Source organism: Cyprinus carpio, chromosome A1, assembly GCF_018340385.1.
Source record: "Cyprinus carpio isolate SPL01 chromosome A1, ASM1834038v1, whole genome shotgun sequence".
NCBI classification, from domain to species: domain Eukaryota; kingdom Metazoa; phylum Chordata; class Actinopteri; order Cypriniformes; family Cyprinidae; genus Cyprinus; species Cyprinus carpio.
Genome location: NC_056572.1, coordinates 35,112,133 through 35,128,913, shown reverse-complemented (window position 1 = coordinate 35,128,913; position 16,781 = coordinate 35,112,133).

Below are 16,781 nucleotides of genomic sequence, written 5' to 3'. Positions count from 1 at the left end.
CCTATAGGGCTGTCTAATTATTCCTCACCTCCTCATGGGTCAGTTAGAGAATTGAAATGTCCTTCAAGATGGCTTAATCTGATTTGTTTAACAGGTCACAGGCTGGAGGACAGAAAAGTGAGGAAACAAGGAAGCATCAGTTTGAGTAGTGAGAAGCACCCAGTGCACTTGCTGCTGCATTTCCTGTTTAAGGTTGTTTGAGTCCATTTGAGTGTTTACAGACTCCTCTTGTTGGCTTTTGAAGCTGATAACATGAGGTTGAATGTACAAAACACAAACTAAGTACTTCTCTGCCAAGAGTTTTTAAGTGTGACTGAAAGACTTTATTCTTGTCAAAGACCAGTGTGAAATGAAACCACTTCCTGTATAGACTTAACACTTTTGAAGATGCTAATAAACATTTTAAAGACCACACATCATCTGTGAAGACAAACTGACCAACACAGTGTATAATGGATTTAGAGGCTATTTATGGAAATGTTGAATGCAGAGATATTCAGAGCACAACTGGACCTCAAACTCAGAGTCATGGTCAGGATGAACGAAAAGATCTAAAGCGCAGTAAGAAAATTATTTGAACGCAGAAATGGTTATGCAGATGATGTTATTAATAGTGTCACTATGAGGAAATGAAAACTATCACATACAATTTCAAATACTGAATAAGAAGGGCCCAGTTTGTGTAGCATACTAACTACTAATACGCTGGTTAAAACTAGAATTGTTCAGAATGTGTAGTTTTACTAGTTTACTAGATAATAAAAACAAATTGTAATCTTTCAAAAAATGTGTTTAATTTTATGTTATTTGTTTTCTGATATTATATTATGAATTTATATATATATATATATATGTATATATATATATATATATATATATATAATATATAAAAAACTAAACATATATTTTTTTATTTTCTAATTTTTGTTTAAGATTTGATGTAGTGAGACAATTTTGCATTGTAATTACATAATGACATCATCCTTCAATGACAAACCAACATCATTTAGCAACTTTTAGCAAGAAATTTACCTTCTTTTAGCAACTTCCCCTGAAAATTAGTTGGCAACACTGCACCCACTAGCAACCTCATCGCCAGACAAAAGTCGCTGCTAGTGTGAATGCAGCTTAAGAGTCTATTTACTGCTATGCATCCTTTTAATTACACGAATGTCTCGTTGAAATGTCTACAAATTGACAAAACTGATCCGAGATCATATAAAACTATATACGTATATATCGTATCATAGGCCTATAAATTGACATATCATATAAATTGACTACAAGTAGTTCTTGTGCATTAAACTGAAAGCCTTCATGAACCCCTTATAAAAATGTTTTCATACTGCTGTCTGTTTTCATTATTCAACTCCAACACTTTGGATCAGAAGACATGGTGTTGGACACCAGATTCAGGAAATGTTTTCAAATGCAGTCTGATGAGTGTCTGTTGTTGTTTCTCTAAACTGGAAAGAATCTTCCGAACTTCCTTCAACCATCTAAGTTCAGAGTTAAAGGTAATGCATTTCAGTACTATTATATTTCACATTTAGACTGTTTATTTATTCACTCTTAGCGAAAAAAAAAAAAAAAAAAAAAAAGACTGAACGCTAAAAGTAGAAAGAAAATGCAACCAGCGAAATTTGACAGCTATCAAACTCACAATTTTTATGAATGTTTAGCCTTTTTCTCTTTTCATAAAATATTCTCATCAGCAAATATTCTTCTTGAAGGCCAGAGCCAAATGAAATAAGTTCCTGTGTAGATTTAGCACTATTTTAAAACACCTGTAGTCATAATTTCTTCCAAAGATCACAGATCATCTGTGAAGACAGTGTCAAGACAGGGGTCATTCCGTGTCAACTCAACCAGATCAGTCTTGGCTCCAGTGATTGTCTTTTTTATTCTCTCTCTCTCTCTCTCTCTCTCTTTATATATATATTATATTCTTCCTGGTGAAAAAAAAACATAAATGAAGAAGAAAGTTAGTATTAAGAACATCTTAATATCCTTTTAGGCTATATGAAGCATTTATTTTGGTATCTTCATTCGTAAGGCTATTTCTAGGGATTTCGGTGTGGCTCCATGTCCAAATTTTTTAATATTACCTATTTTCAGTGGTTGAGTACAGTGGGTCACTTTACATACAACTGATACACAATGCATTTAAAGGGAAACATATGAAGAATAAATAATATAAAACTAGAATTGTAGCTTGTTTCCCTCCATTAAAACAATTGAATATACATATCTAAGGGTTTAACTCTGAAAAGCTGAGGCACATTAACTTGTTCTTTCTGCTTTTATATCAAGTATATTAACCTGGAATTGTTTTTCTACTTTTTCAGCATGTGTTCCTGTTTGAATATTTTAATTATGTTTGTCTTTTTTTTTTAAAAAATGCTTTTTAAAAGCCCTATATTTTCTAAATACGACAGTGGATTGAAGGTTGATTTTAAATGTTGTATCGAATAATTTGGAGAGAATTGTTATTGATATTTGATGCTTTTTACTGACAGACCTGGTATGAGATAAAGTTTGTTAAAACATGACTGCCATGGTTTTTGTTTGTCAGAAGTTCATGTTTGCATAAAGTATGCTGATCCTTATGATTCAGAGAAGAAAATAAACTTGCAATAGAAACTCAAGTACCACATCTTATGATTTTGTAACTTTGGAAATGAAATCACTTCCTGCGTAGGTTTAGGGTTTAAAAAAAAAAAAAAAAGTGTTCCTGTGGCTCAGTGGTAGAGCATTGCGTTAACAGCGCGAAATGTTGTGGGTTCAATTTCCAGGGAACACGCATACTGGTAAAAAAAAAAAAAAAAAAAATTGTATAGCCTGAATGCACTGTAAGTTGCTTTAAATAAAAGTATCTACTGAATGCATAAATGTAAAAACACTAAGCAACATGCTAAAAATCACAACTCATCTGTGAAGATGGTCAGCCACAGAGACTAATGGAGATCGAGACCATTTATCAAAATGTTGAACACAAAGACATTAAGGACACATTTTGACCTCAAACACAGAGTCACAGGCAGGATGAAGGAAAAGCTCACAAATGCAGTAAGCAGAAGGTTTCTTTTGAAGCAGAGATGGTGTCAGTAAGTTTTGAGGAACTAAAAACTGTTATACAATTTCAGTCACTATTTTCTATGAACACGGTTTCTGATTTTAAATGAAGTGTATTAACATTTTAACATGATTATTTTAAGCATAATCATATGTTTTGGAAAACATATTTTACTTTATAGGAATTCCAGATGCTTGTCATTATAAATAAATGTACACTTTACTTACAGGTTCATTTGAAATGTTATCTACACTGCTCAAAAAAAATTAAAGGAACACTTTGAAAACACATCAGATCTCAATGGGGAAAATATCATGCAGGATATCTATACTGATATGGACTGGGTAATTTGTTAGGAACGAAAAGATGCCACATTGTTTGAAATGGAAATGAAAATTATCAACCTACAGAGGGCTGAATTCAAAGACACTCAAAATTAAAGTGAAAAAAGGATGCAGCAGGCTAGTCCATTAAGCTGAAATTTCATTGCAGCAACTCAAAATGGTACTCAGTAGTTTGAATGGCCCCCACGTGCTTGTATGCACGCCTGACAACATCAGGGAAGGCTCCTAATGAGACGAAGGATGGTGTCCTGGGGTATTCCCTCCCAGATCTGGACCAGGGCATCACTGAGCTCCTGGACAGACTGACGTGCAACCTGGCAACGTCAGATGGACCGAAACATAATGTCCCAGATGTGTTCTATTGGATTTAGGTCAGGCGAGATGGGGGACATTCAATGGTATCAATTCCTTCATCCTCCTGGAACTGACTGCATACTCTCGCCACATGAGGCCGGGCATTGTCGTGCACCAGGAGGAACAATGACCCAATGCACCAGCGTAGGGTCTGACAACGGGTCCAAGGATTCCATCCCGATACCTAATGGCAGTAAGTGTGCCATTGTCTAGCCTGTAGAGGTCTCTGTGTTCCTCCATGGATATGCCTTCCCAGACCATCACTGACCCACCACCAAACCGGTCATGCTGAACAATGTTACAGGCAGCATAACATTCTCCACCCTTTTTCCAGACCCTTTTACATCTGTCACATGTGCTCAGGGTGAACCTGCTCTCATCTGTGAAAAGCACAGAGAGCCAGAGGCGGACCTGCCAATTTTGGTGTTCAATGGCAAATGCCAATCAAGCTACACGGTGCCAGGCAGTGAGCACAGAGCCCACTAGAGGATGTCAGGCCCTCAGGCCACCCTCATGAAGTCTGTTTCTGATTGTTTTCTCAGAGGGAATTCACACCAGTGCTCTGCTGGAGGTCATTTTGTAGGACTCTGGCAGTGCTCATCCTGTTCCTCCTTGCACACAAAGGAGCAGAAACAGGTCCTGCTGATGGGTTAAGGACCTTCTACTATCCTGTCCAGCTCTCCTAGAGTAACTGCCTGTCTCCTGGAATCTCCTACATGCTCTTGAGACTGTGCTGGGAGACACAGCAAACCTTCTGGCAATGGCACATATTGATGCGCCATCTTGGAGGAGTTGACTGCCTGTGCAACCTTTGTAGGGTCCAGGTATTGCCTCATGCTACCAGTAGTGACATGGACCCTAGCCAAATGCAAAACTAGTGAAAAACAACCAGAAAAGATGAGTAGGGAAAAAAATGTCAGTGGCCTCCACCTGTAAAACCATTCCTGTTTTGGGGGTTTTCTAATGGTTGCCCATCTAGTGCACTTGTTGTTAATTTTATTAACACCAAAGCAGCTGAAATGAATTAACAACCCCCTCTGCTACGTAACTGACCAGATCAATATCCCAGAAGTTTCATTAACTTGATGCTATACTCTAATTAAAAAGTGTTCCTTTAATTTTTTTGAGCAGTATAATAATGTAACTTTTGTAGAGCCCTGAACAAATGTTTGGATCTCTGAATTTAGTGTTGTGTTTAAAAGAAATGCAAAAGAGAATTTCACCATTAAAATTTGTTTAAAATATAACATTTTATGAGATTGCTGATTTTTGCTTACATACATGTGCAAGTTAAATGTTGATGGACTTCGGTTTATATATGTTCATTTAAGACATTTCTAATACCATTTAATTTATGTGTGAAAGAAAAAGTCATACAGGGGACTTCAATTTAGCTGTATTTTCTGAGAATGTCACTTCGTCCTATGAGATCTGTGGATTTTGACCCCTCAAGTTCAAGGGGTGAAAAGAGTTAACTCTCACCGTGGCAAAAGCTCATAGCTGTCACGTAGGCGGATGTTTTGAGTAGCAGGCTCAGTGGAGAAAGTTTCTGTGAGTTATTTCAGTATAATCGTATCACGCATCAGTTTGCAGCTCAACGCAGGAGAGAGCACTGCGAGAGAGTTCGAAGGAGGCCGCATGCGCGCACTCCAGCCCCGCGTGAGTCTGCTGCGGAAGAAATCCAGCACGAGGATATTCCACGTGAGGAAGTCTGTTTTACAGTTCATAACGAATTTTTTTTTTTTTTTTGTCATTGTTTTTATTAGATTAAGGTTGAGAAATCATCCGGAAGAATATTCCTGTGTTTATTTTATTCAAGTTCACTGTTACAGTTATAAGTCATATTATTCGTTTGAAATACGGAAGAAGATACCCATGTTTATTTTATTAATTTGGTGTAAAGTATCATGGTGGCGTGTGTAGTTTGGAGTTTGTCACATGCGTTGTTTTTTTTCGAGATTGCGAGATCGTCGAGTCAAGGTTGGGAGAAAGGAGAGGATCTTCATGATTTATCTGACCTGTTAGAGGAGGGAGGAGTTAATCGGATCCACTCAATGTCGTCGGGGGGAGGTGTGACGGAGCCTGTGCTTTTCATATCATCATGCATTGAGGAACAGCGATTATTATTCTGCAAGTGAAACTGCTCTCGGTTACTAACATAACCTTGGTTCCCTGAGATAAGGGAACGAGACATTGCTATGGGAATTACCCTTTTTTCCAAATACTACTGAAGCCTTATTAAATCACGCCAGTGAAATATGAGAGGGCCCCCCACTCTATATAAAGCAGCGCTTGTACATCATCCATTCAGAATCTTGATTGAAGCATTTGGCATTCTAAGATCCTGAGCTAGGTGACACGGCAATAAAAGCAATGTCTCGTTCCCTCATCTCAGGGAACTGAGGTTACGATAGTAACCGAGAGCGTTCCCTTTCGATTCGGTCACTCTACATTGCTATGGGAACGTCATCACATAGATTAGTTGAAGTTTGTTTAATTTCAATGAAGTTTAATTTGAGTGTTATGTGTTATGATGCAACGGCCGTACCGGTGCTCAAATAAGCAGAGTATGATGGTGATCATGTCCAAAAAGACGTGAACAATATCATAACAATGTGATAAGCTGATAGGGACAGCACTGAATTAGTGGTACATCAATACAGGGGTGTATACAACCTAGTAGAAACCACTGAGGCAAGCAGCTCAGATCATAATTGAGGCTGAGTAGGCGCATGTGCTGCATGCACTGACAGCATATGTGAGGCAAGCGACGACACATCGAGGTTAAAAAAAACCTCACATAAGTGCTGGGTATTGACCAGCCTGCTGCCATCCAAATGTACTGAATAGATATGCCATTTTCCCAGGCCCACGAGGACGCGAGTCCGTAAGTTAAGTGGGTCCGAACCCCTATAGGACATTTCTCGCCCTTAGAACCCAAAGCCAAAGCAATTGCGTTGATGATCCAGTGTGACAGCCTTTGCTTGGACACAGACAGGCCTTTTGTGCTCCCACCAAGAACACAAACAACCAACAGCTCCAAGAGCATGAACTGTCTAGAGCTACAGGTAAAAACAAACACCACACATACACTCCAAACCAGGCCAGTGTTTAAAGACTCCGGCCCGTCCAGTGTTTCTGGGTGGAAAGCAGATAGTGTTATGACCTGCGCTTTAAATGGAGTCGAAACCACTTTAGGCACATAACCTTTCCTAGGTTTTAAATTGAGTCTGCAATCACTTGTCCCGAACTCAACACACGAGTTGTCAATTAACAGTGCCTTCAGGTCCCCAACTTGCTTAACAGAGGACAGCACGAGTAGGAGTGCTGCACTGTAAAACCCGACAAGTAACTTAACTCAAACCGTTTGAGTAAACAGATTGCCTTGATTTAAACCATGTACGTTTTAAAACTTTGCAATTAAGTAATTAACTGATTAACTAAGTGCTGATTGAACATTAGTGATGAACAGCTGCTGTTAACAAACAGAATCACTGAAGAAAAGAGAAACACAAGAACTACTACAACTGATTTCAGACACAACCTTAGATAAAATAAACTGAAATAAAATACATTAAATCTCTCAAGATCTGATTAAACAACCCCACAAACAGCATCACCAGCTCCACTTATTAATAACCAGACTGACTTTATTTCTGTCAGACGTCTACAGAAGATCTTATTGAGAATTAACTAAGGTTTAGATGTTGAAAATGCCCATGCCACGTGACTACGGCTAATGAAATCTCAAAGTGTTTTGACAGGTGGCATGGTCCGCCGAATCAGTGTTTGATTGACACGGTCGGGTACAGACCACACAATCGCACATCTGTATAAAAGTGAAATCAACGCATCTTGACCTCGTGGGTTTTTGTGAAAGGAGTTTGATTTTGAGATTACGGATATTTGGTGATATAGTGACATTTATAGTGCGATATGTTTAGTTATATTTAGGCTTACATTTAAATTTACACACTGACTGATAGGCTACAGACAGACAGAATATACATACAGTGACACATTAATAGATGCATAGATAGAAATATATATAGACAGACAGATTAATAGATAGATACATATATAGATTAATAGATAGATACATATATAGATATAGATATATTAATATAGATAGATACATAGATAGATTAAAATAGATAGATAGATCCATAAAAATGGAGGGTCCTCAGAAGAGATGCCGTACATCTGTGGTGTGGGAGCATTTCCATTTGGAAACCCCAAATAAAGTGAGATGTATGTATTGTGATCGGCAGCTAGCCTACTGCAACAATACACCATCCATGATGCGCCATTTGAAGAGCATATATCCTGTCATTTTGCAGGGTGCAGACGATGGTAGCATTCCCCCTGTACCTAGGCCTGCTACTGACACTGCTGGGCCATCTAAGCAAGGTATGCATTGTTTGAAATATAATTATAATTGAAATATATTAACAAACTGTTGGGAAACTGTTTAGAAAGTCCATAGCCCCGTGTCAACCTAAGCCCTACAACCTAATGTCCCAATCACAACTGACAATCATGTTAAAAACAGCTTCAATGTGAATATGATTTAATATGTTGTCAATATAATATACTATTGTGTGAATATACATTTTATAGATCTACATATGAGCACCCAAACTACAGCCAGTGAAGACATCATTTTGGTTTTCCTAATTGTTGTAGTTCTACATTCCATTTGATTTTTCTCTGCCGACTGAGCATAAACGTTCATTACATAACTGTGTTTATGAAGGTTTCCAATTAATGAACCAGTGAGCTACAGTTTCGGTCTATGTTATGTTATGTTATCTGATTCATATAAAATATACTTCATATATGCCGTCAGTGTAGGATTTGTTACTAATTGCTGTTTTCATCATCAGGCCAATCATCATCATCATCATCATCATCATCATCATCATCATCACCATCAACATCAACATCAACACCAGTAGAAACACAGGACAGTTTATGGGAACTTTTTGATAATCGTATCCATGAAACCCAGTTGATACACAATGCTACAGCTGATGCCACAGTGGAAGTCAAAAAATACCTCCATGATGTGTTTTTGCCCAGAACTCATGATCCCCTAATTTACTGGAAAGAGAGAACAGTAATCTTTCCTCATTTGTATGTCCTTGCTAAAAAATAGCTTTGCATGCCAGCAACAAGTTTCCCTTGTGAGAGGATGTTATCAAAGGCTGGAGAAATTATCTGTAAAAAAAAAAGAAGTAGGCTAAGTCCTTCCACAGCAGAGAAATTAATATTTTTTTAATAAAAATCTCTAAAAAAGTGAGACATTGTGGCTTGATTTCTTTTATTAATAATCATTTTTCATGACCAAAATAACATTATGCACAGTGAGAAGCCAACAGGTTACAAGCTTCACATATTACAAATTTAATATATTAATTTAATATAAATAGATGATACTTTATGAAGTTTATCTCAATATTTGACCGCAGTGGCTGTGAGACAACTGCACTAAAATACTACTATAGCAACAGATTACAGCTATGTCCTTTCAGAATCATCACTGGCTGGTAGAAATAATCGTTTCTCGATTTCTTCACTTTAAAATAACGAGGAACAGCATATTTTCCTGAAATAAAGGGGAGGAAAAGTCTATGCTTTGCAATGTAGTAAAGAAAATTAAAGTTTCATAAAAATATAAATGGCACACACCAGACATATTAGACTGTTGCAGATAATTATACGTAACAATAATTGTCTTGTCATGCTATATAAATTAAAAGAATACTTTCTCATACTCTGATGATATGAAAATCAAATTTACAAAAATTATTTAATTCATAATTCATTCTTCTATCTGAAGACCTGATCCTCCCACTGTGGATAATAAACCCAATTCATTCATTAAATGTAGTTGGTTGTTCGTCTGTTAGCCTAAAGATCAGTTTAATTTAACAAAACAATCATTTCAGGGACATGGCGAGTTACAGGCTAATGTTTTTTTTTTTTCTCTTCTGTGCATTATAATGAAGGCTTTGTAAAACTGCACAGCGTTTTTAGCTTTTTAAACAACATACTCCGTCCTACACCAACTACACACACATTTCCTCTATCATGTAACACATATTTCATCAGAGATTAAACTCCAGACAGTTCAATAATTGATGATTATCATCATGAATATACAGTATAACAACCAATATCTAGGTACAGGTTAGATAAAAAATGTTTGCCTGAAGGCACTGTAAGTTGTTTTGGATCAAAAAAAAAAAAAACTTCTGAGTGAGTGAGTGAGTGAGTGAGTTTCTTCTGGGCTTTTGAGTTACAACAAATATGTTTTAGAAACATATGGTTACAACAGCCACAGAAACCATTGTGTGGTCTGTACCCGACTGTGTCAATCAAACACTGATTCGGCGGACCATGCCACCTGTCAAAACACTTTGAGATTTCATTAGCCGTGGTCACGTGGCATGGGCATTTTGAATCATGCTTCGGATTAGTGTTTTGAAACATCTGTGCTTCGGGATCTTGCAAAGCTTCGGAACATCTGTTTCAAGTCAGCCATCCCTAATGTTTGCTGGGTTTTTGAGTTATAACAAACATGTTTCAAAAACACATGGCTACAACAACCAGAGAAAAAATAAACTAAGACAGAAGTCAAGAGCCCAACTAAAGCAAACACTGATCTCTAACATGGTTACTTCAAATAAAACAATAAATCAACATCTAAACCTTAGTTAATTCTCAATCAGATCTTCTGTAGACGTCTGACAGAAATAAAGTCAGTCTGGTTATTAATAAGTGGAGCTGGTGATGCTGTTTGTGGGGTTGTTTAATCAGATCTTGAGAGATTTAATGTATTTTATTTCAGTTTATTTTACCTAAGGCTGTGTCTGAAGTCAGTTGTAGTTCTTGTGTTTCTCTTTTCTTCAGTAATTCTGTTTGTTAACAGCAGCTGTTCATCACTAATGCTCAATTATCACTCAGTTAATAACTTAATTACTTAATTGCAACGTATATATCTTCTTTTTCTGAACTCAACTGAATTAAGTTCAGAGTACTCATAACTGTTAGTTTTAAAACTTAAATGGTTTAAGGCAATCGGTTTCCTCAAACTGTTTGAGTTAACATAACTTGTCAGGTTTTTAAGGATATCTGTTTACTCAAACAGTTTGAGTTAAGTTACTTGTCAGGTTTTACAGTGACTCAAATGAACCGCACTAACAGAGCAATCGCACCAGGTTTGTTTTAATCGAACCAAACATGACAAATGTGAACACACCCTCATTCTAGCATTTAATGCTGAGAAAGGGTCTAGCCTTGAAGCCTCAGAAGGACACATCCTCATTAGACTGCAGCCTTCCATTTAAGAAGCACCTATAGGTTGACTACTTATTCCTCACCTCCTCAGCGGGTCAGTTAGGTACTTCCTGATGACATACAAGTTAAAAAACGATTCTGTTTAACGTGTCACAGGCTGGAGGACAGAGAAGTGATGAAACGAGGAAGCATCAGTTTGAGTAGTGAGAAGCACCCAGTGCACTTCCTGCTGTTTCCTGTTTAAGGTTGTTTGGGTCCATTTGAGTGTTTACAGACTCTTTTTGTTGGCTTTCTGATAACATAAGGTTGAATGTAGAAAACACAAACTAAGTAGTATGGCTCTGCTGAGAGGTTTTAAGTGTGACTGAAAGAGGTCAGGGTATAAGACCATTGCGAAATGAAACCACTTCCTGTGTAGCCTTAACACTTTTGAAAATGCTAATAAACATTTCAAAGACAACAGCTCATCTGTGAAGACGCATCGATCAACACAGTGGGATAATGGATTTAGAGACTATTTATGAAAATCATTTAAACATGAAGTGTGGGGAAGCACAACTGGACCTCAAACTCAGAGTCACGGTCAGAATGAAGGAAAGAAAGATCTATACAGACAGAAAGGATTATTTGGACTTTTTGAAATGGTTTCTTGATGGATGATGACAATAGCATCACTATAGAGGAAATGAGAACCATCGTACAATTTCAAAACTCTTTATATATGAATTAAATGTTAATGTTTTTCGCCGTTGTAAATGAAGTGTATTAGTATGGACTTCTCTTTTCTATTTGCATTTCAAAAATGTTCTTGTTTTCATATTTATAATGAAATTACAGATGACTTATAAAAACATATTCATAAAACAAAAACTGTATTGCCAAAGCAATAGTAGATTACCTAGGTTGATTTGAAACTGACTATATGAAAATGATAACACACAATTCTTGTGTTTGAACAAACGGCCCGGGAGGAAGTAGATGTTTGGTGTTGATCACAGTGAGTCTCCGGAAGTTCATTTGTGTTCTTCTGCTTGTCTTCATCATACTGCAGCACATCACCATTACACCAGAGAGAGACCTGGTAAAGAGTTACAAGAACACAGCTGAAGAGTTCAATCAGAACCATCAACAGCTTACAGTGACAATCACACTGATTTTAACATAAGAAGAACCTTGAAACTGGGAGACTAGAGTCAAAGATCACCACTGCTGAGAAAAAAGTCAGTTGAGAGATTTTACTCTTTAAATAAGAAGAAACTGGAGTTAGAAAGCAAAGTCACTTCTTCATGGAGAGGAAGCAAAGAAAGAGAAGCATCTAAACAAATACCGCGCCATATGTTATGTTGCCGTTTCTTTTTGTATCTTTGTACGTACAGGCCTTATAGAAAAAATGTTTCTGTGTGGTTCAGGTAGGTTCTTCATATCCACCGAGTTGATGACTCTGGTCTGATGGCAAGATAGGACTGCAGGATCGGAAGCTGATCTGGTCATTATCAACACTGAAAGAAAGAAGCAGGCAGGTTCTGTGGAGTGTCTGTTAATGAATGAGAGTAATCACACTTATTCACATCTTATCCCTGTTTTTTTTAACACAGAGGTCATATCTTCATTAGTCAAAGTGAGAGAGTGTGGATTGGTTTGTCCTGACAGAGTGGCAGCGAGGGCATCATGAAATGGGTGGATAACTCCTACCACTGGAAACAAGGAGGTAAGAAGAAAGCTAAAAAATCAGTGTGTGTTCATTTGTTTTGGTCTTTTTGATTCTTATTTATAAAATCCACAACCTTCGAAGAAAGTTTTTGCAAGAGAAAGCTTCTTTCACAAACAGCACAACCACAATTAAAGGCAGATTTACACATAAATTCTAGTAAAGAAAACTCTTCTTCTCTCTTATGGCACTACTTCTACTCCAGCTTCATTGCACTACTTTAGTTTAATACTCCTGCAGCGTGCTATATACTGGTGGCTTGTTGATTCATAAATTTGTGTCTCATCAAAAACTAAAACCTCATGATACATGATGTTGTTCAGGCTTTTGGCTCAAAGGTGAGCCAAACAACCATAACTGAAAATGAGGGGATCACTGTATTCAACCTAACTATAGTGGAGAGATGGGCCGATGCGCTCACCTGCTGAACAGCTGGAGTCTGATGCATTTTTCCCTGAGAAGATAAAGGATTTTGTGGTAAACAGTCATCCGCCTGTGGTTTGCTCTTGCCATCTTAAATACAATCATTCTACTAAAACACATGAGTTCTGCATTAAGGTTCCTGCCTTTAAAAAAAAAACAATCAGCTGATCTTACATTTGTTGTAGCTGACATTGTAAAAATGCTATTTATTTTCTGTGGCTGCTATAATAATCTTCGCTTCTCATGCTGTAAATCTAAAAGCATCTGGGATACAAAACCCTGATGTGTTCATGTTTGTTCCATCACAAGCACAGCTCTATACACATTACATTCATTCTTAGCTGTGATCATGAGTCTCTTTTGTTGGATTCTGAATGTTGAGAGACAATCACAGCAAAAATAAGTTAGAAGCCCAAAGTGTCTCAGACTGCCCTGACTCCTCTCTATTCTGATGTTGGCGTCTGTAATTGCTTTCTCGCTGAATAAATTTGTCAATTTCTATCATAGTAAACTGCATTGTTATTTTCATTTCATATTTAATTAATTCTTATCTGCTTCACTTTGAAATGGAGTGGGATTTCTCCAGTCCAGGCATCCAGCAGGAGCAGGTTTGTCAGACTGAAGTGTTCAAGAAACATGAGCTCCAAAGCATGCCCAAGTGTTTCCACCAAATTATAGATATTTACGGAGCCTAGCTCCTCACCGTATTCAAGCTTGTTTTGTGTAATACGTATCAAAATCCTTAAACCGACTCTAGCTAGTGATGGAAAACACATGATTCCTTTGGAAGCTTCTGAATCAACTGGAAACAATTAAGCTTCGCAAAAATGATTCTCTGTTTCTCGATGCACTATTAACTACACCCCGCTGACGAGACTGCTGGTCAAAACTGGTATAAATGCAACAAAAAACTCATGTCAAAAACATGCATAAAAGTCAGCTTTTTACAAAACCCAATGCAAGTGCTTTATTAAAATTATAATATATTAAATGCAATTAAAATAATAAAATACCATTAAAAATTAATTGTTTTTTTAACATAATTATTAATTTGCAGGGCTTGTTTTGTCTGTTTTGTGGAGAGCTTGTCTAAACAGGGCAATAAGAGTCTGTTAAATACTACCCATCCTTTCAATTACACAAACGTCTCGTTGAAATGCCTATAAATTGACATCATATAAATTGACAATAGAGAGCGTCAGTAGTTCTTGTGCATACACTGAAAGCCTTCATGAACGCCTCATAATAATGTTTTCTTACTGCTGCCTGTTTTCATTATTCAACTCCAACAATTTAGATCAGAAGACATGGTGTTGGACACCAGATTCAGGAACTGTTTTCAAATGCAGTCTGATGAGTGTCTGTTGTTGTTTCTCTAAACTGGAAAGAATCTCCGGAACTTCCTTCAACCAAATCTAAGTTCAGAGTTAAAGGTAATCCATTTCAACAATAATATATCACACTTTATACAATATATATATACTCATCAAAAAAAAAAAAAAAAAAAAAAAATTTATACAACAACAAAAAAAATAGAGAGAAAATGTGACCAGCGAAATTTTACAGCTATCAAACTCACACCAGAATTTTTAGTCTTTTTCTCTTTTCAGAAAATATTCTCATCAGCAAATATTCTTCTTGAAGACCAGAGCCAAATGAAACAACTTCCTGTGTATCGAATAATTTGTGAATTAGTGAATTGTTATTGATATTTGATGCTTTTTACTGACAGACCTGTGATGGGATAAAGTTTGTTAAAACATGACTGTCATGGTTTTCGTTTGTCAGAAGTTTATGTTTGCATAAAGTATGCTGATCTTATGATTCAGAGAAAAAAATAAACTTGGTAGCAAGAAACTCAAGGACTGCATCATGTGCCAACACATCTTTTGAATTTGTAACTTTGGAAACGAAATCACTTCCTGCGAAGGTTTTGGGTTTTAAAAACACTAGGCAACATGCTAAAAATCACAACTCATCTGTGAAGACGGTCAGCCACAGAGACTAATGGAGATCGAGACCATTTGACGTAAAATGTGTTGAACACATAGTCATTAAGGATTTTATTTGGACTCCTCAAACACGAGGGTCATGCAGGCAGGATGAAGGAGAAAAGCTCACAAAATGCAGTAAGCAGAAGTTTCTTTTGAAGCAGATATGGTGTCTGCAAGGTTGATGTGAACTAAAAACTGTTATACAATTTCAGTTACTGTTTTCTATGAACACGGTTTCTGATTTTAAATGAAGAGTTTTAACATGATTATTTTAAGCAAAATCATATGTTCCCTTTCAAGGGAACTTCGAACTGCGTCCTCTGGGGGTCGCTATGGGGAACACCTCATTAAGTGACCCGTGTCACCAAGCATACATTGACGAAAAAACACCAACGAGTTGGCAGCGGCAGCAGCCTCTGGCGTCACTACCGGCTAGCGATTATAAACAGACAACGGGATAACACGTCATTCTCTTCTTAAGATAACCTTCAAACTGACTGTTTTTTTTGAATGCGTGCATCTGAAAAAAGAACCGGTAAGGCGCTCTTTCTCTGTCTATCATATGGCAACTACTAGCAAGTTGTTGAGGGACAATGTGTGCATCCATGTTTCAAGTTATTTGACTGCGATGATACACACGATCTTTTCAAATCATTTGTTTTGGGTAAAGAGCATGCGGCTGCCTTGGAGGAGGCAATCTGCATGCATTGGCAGCGTTTTTTCAAGGAAAAAGCTCTGCTCTACGCTTAGTCTCTCTTTCCGATAAAGTGCTAGCAGCCATTCCGTTTCCCTCATGGGGTTCAGGACCCGCCGCTGCTGAGGCACGGAGGAGAATGAGCTCGTGAGAATTTCAGGTGGATCTGTCTGAATGGTTTAAAGAGGGACTTTCCCTTTCGCACTCAAAATGGCGGCGGACGAGAGAGACTCGGGAGGATGATGGTCCAGGTCTGAGCCCGAACAACATAGGGGTCCTAGCCTGTCTCGATCTGAGGATCAAAGATGGGACTGAGGCTAGTGTTGCGACTCGCTCTGCACCTCCCCCACCTGCGGGCAGGGTAAAAAAGAGGAGGTGTGGGTCACAAGGAGGTAAGCAGAACCTAAGGTATGTGATCCAGACGAGGCAGCATTCTGGCACAGATGACTCTTAAACATACTGTTTTGAGGTGCACCATTCCATCTATGAGCTGCACTATCAATATGCCACGAGAGCCCTTCCTTAGAACAGTAATTGAAAATCCATGCTATGGTAAGTGTGCACGTGAAGTCTTTGCACTCTTTCTGAAATCCACACTGTGGTAATTTCACACGCTAGTATTCTGCGTTCTTTCTAAAATCCTATATGGTGAGGGCTTCACGCGGTTGCTTCGTGCCCTTTCTTGAGTTGGTATAAGCCCCGTTCATCTTGGGTGCCACTCCACCTATGTATCCTTGGATACCCATCTAAACAGGGTGTTGCTACTGGAGATCTGTTGAGACAGCTCCTTCAGCAAGCTTTTGCGAAAGCAAGTGGTAGCCCCTGTGTGATAGGCAAGACTTAGTATAAAATGCTAGGTTCCTAGCCGTATCCCTTTAAAGGAATT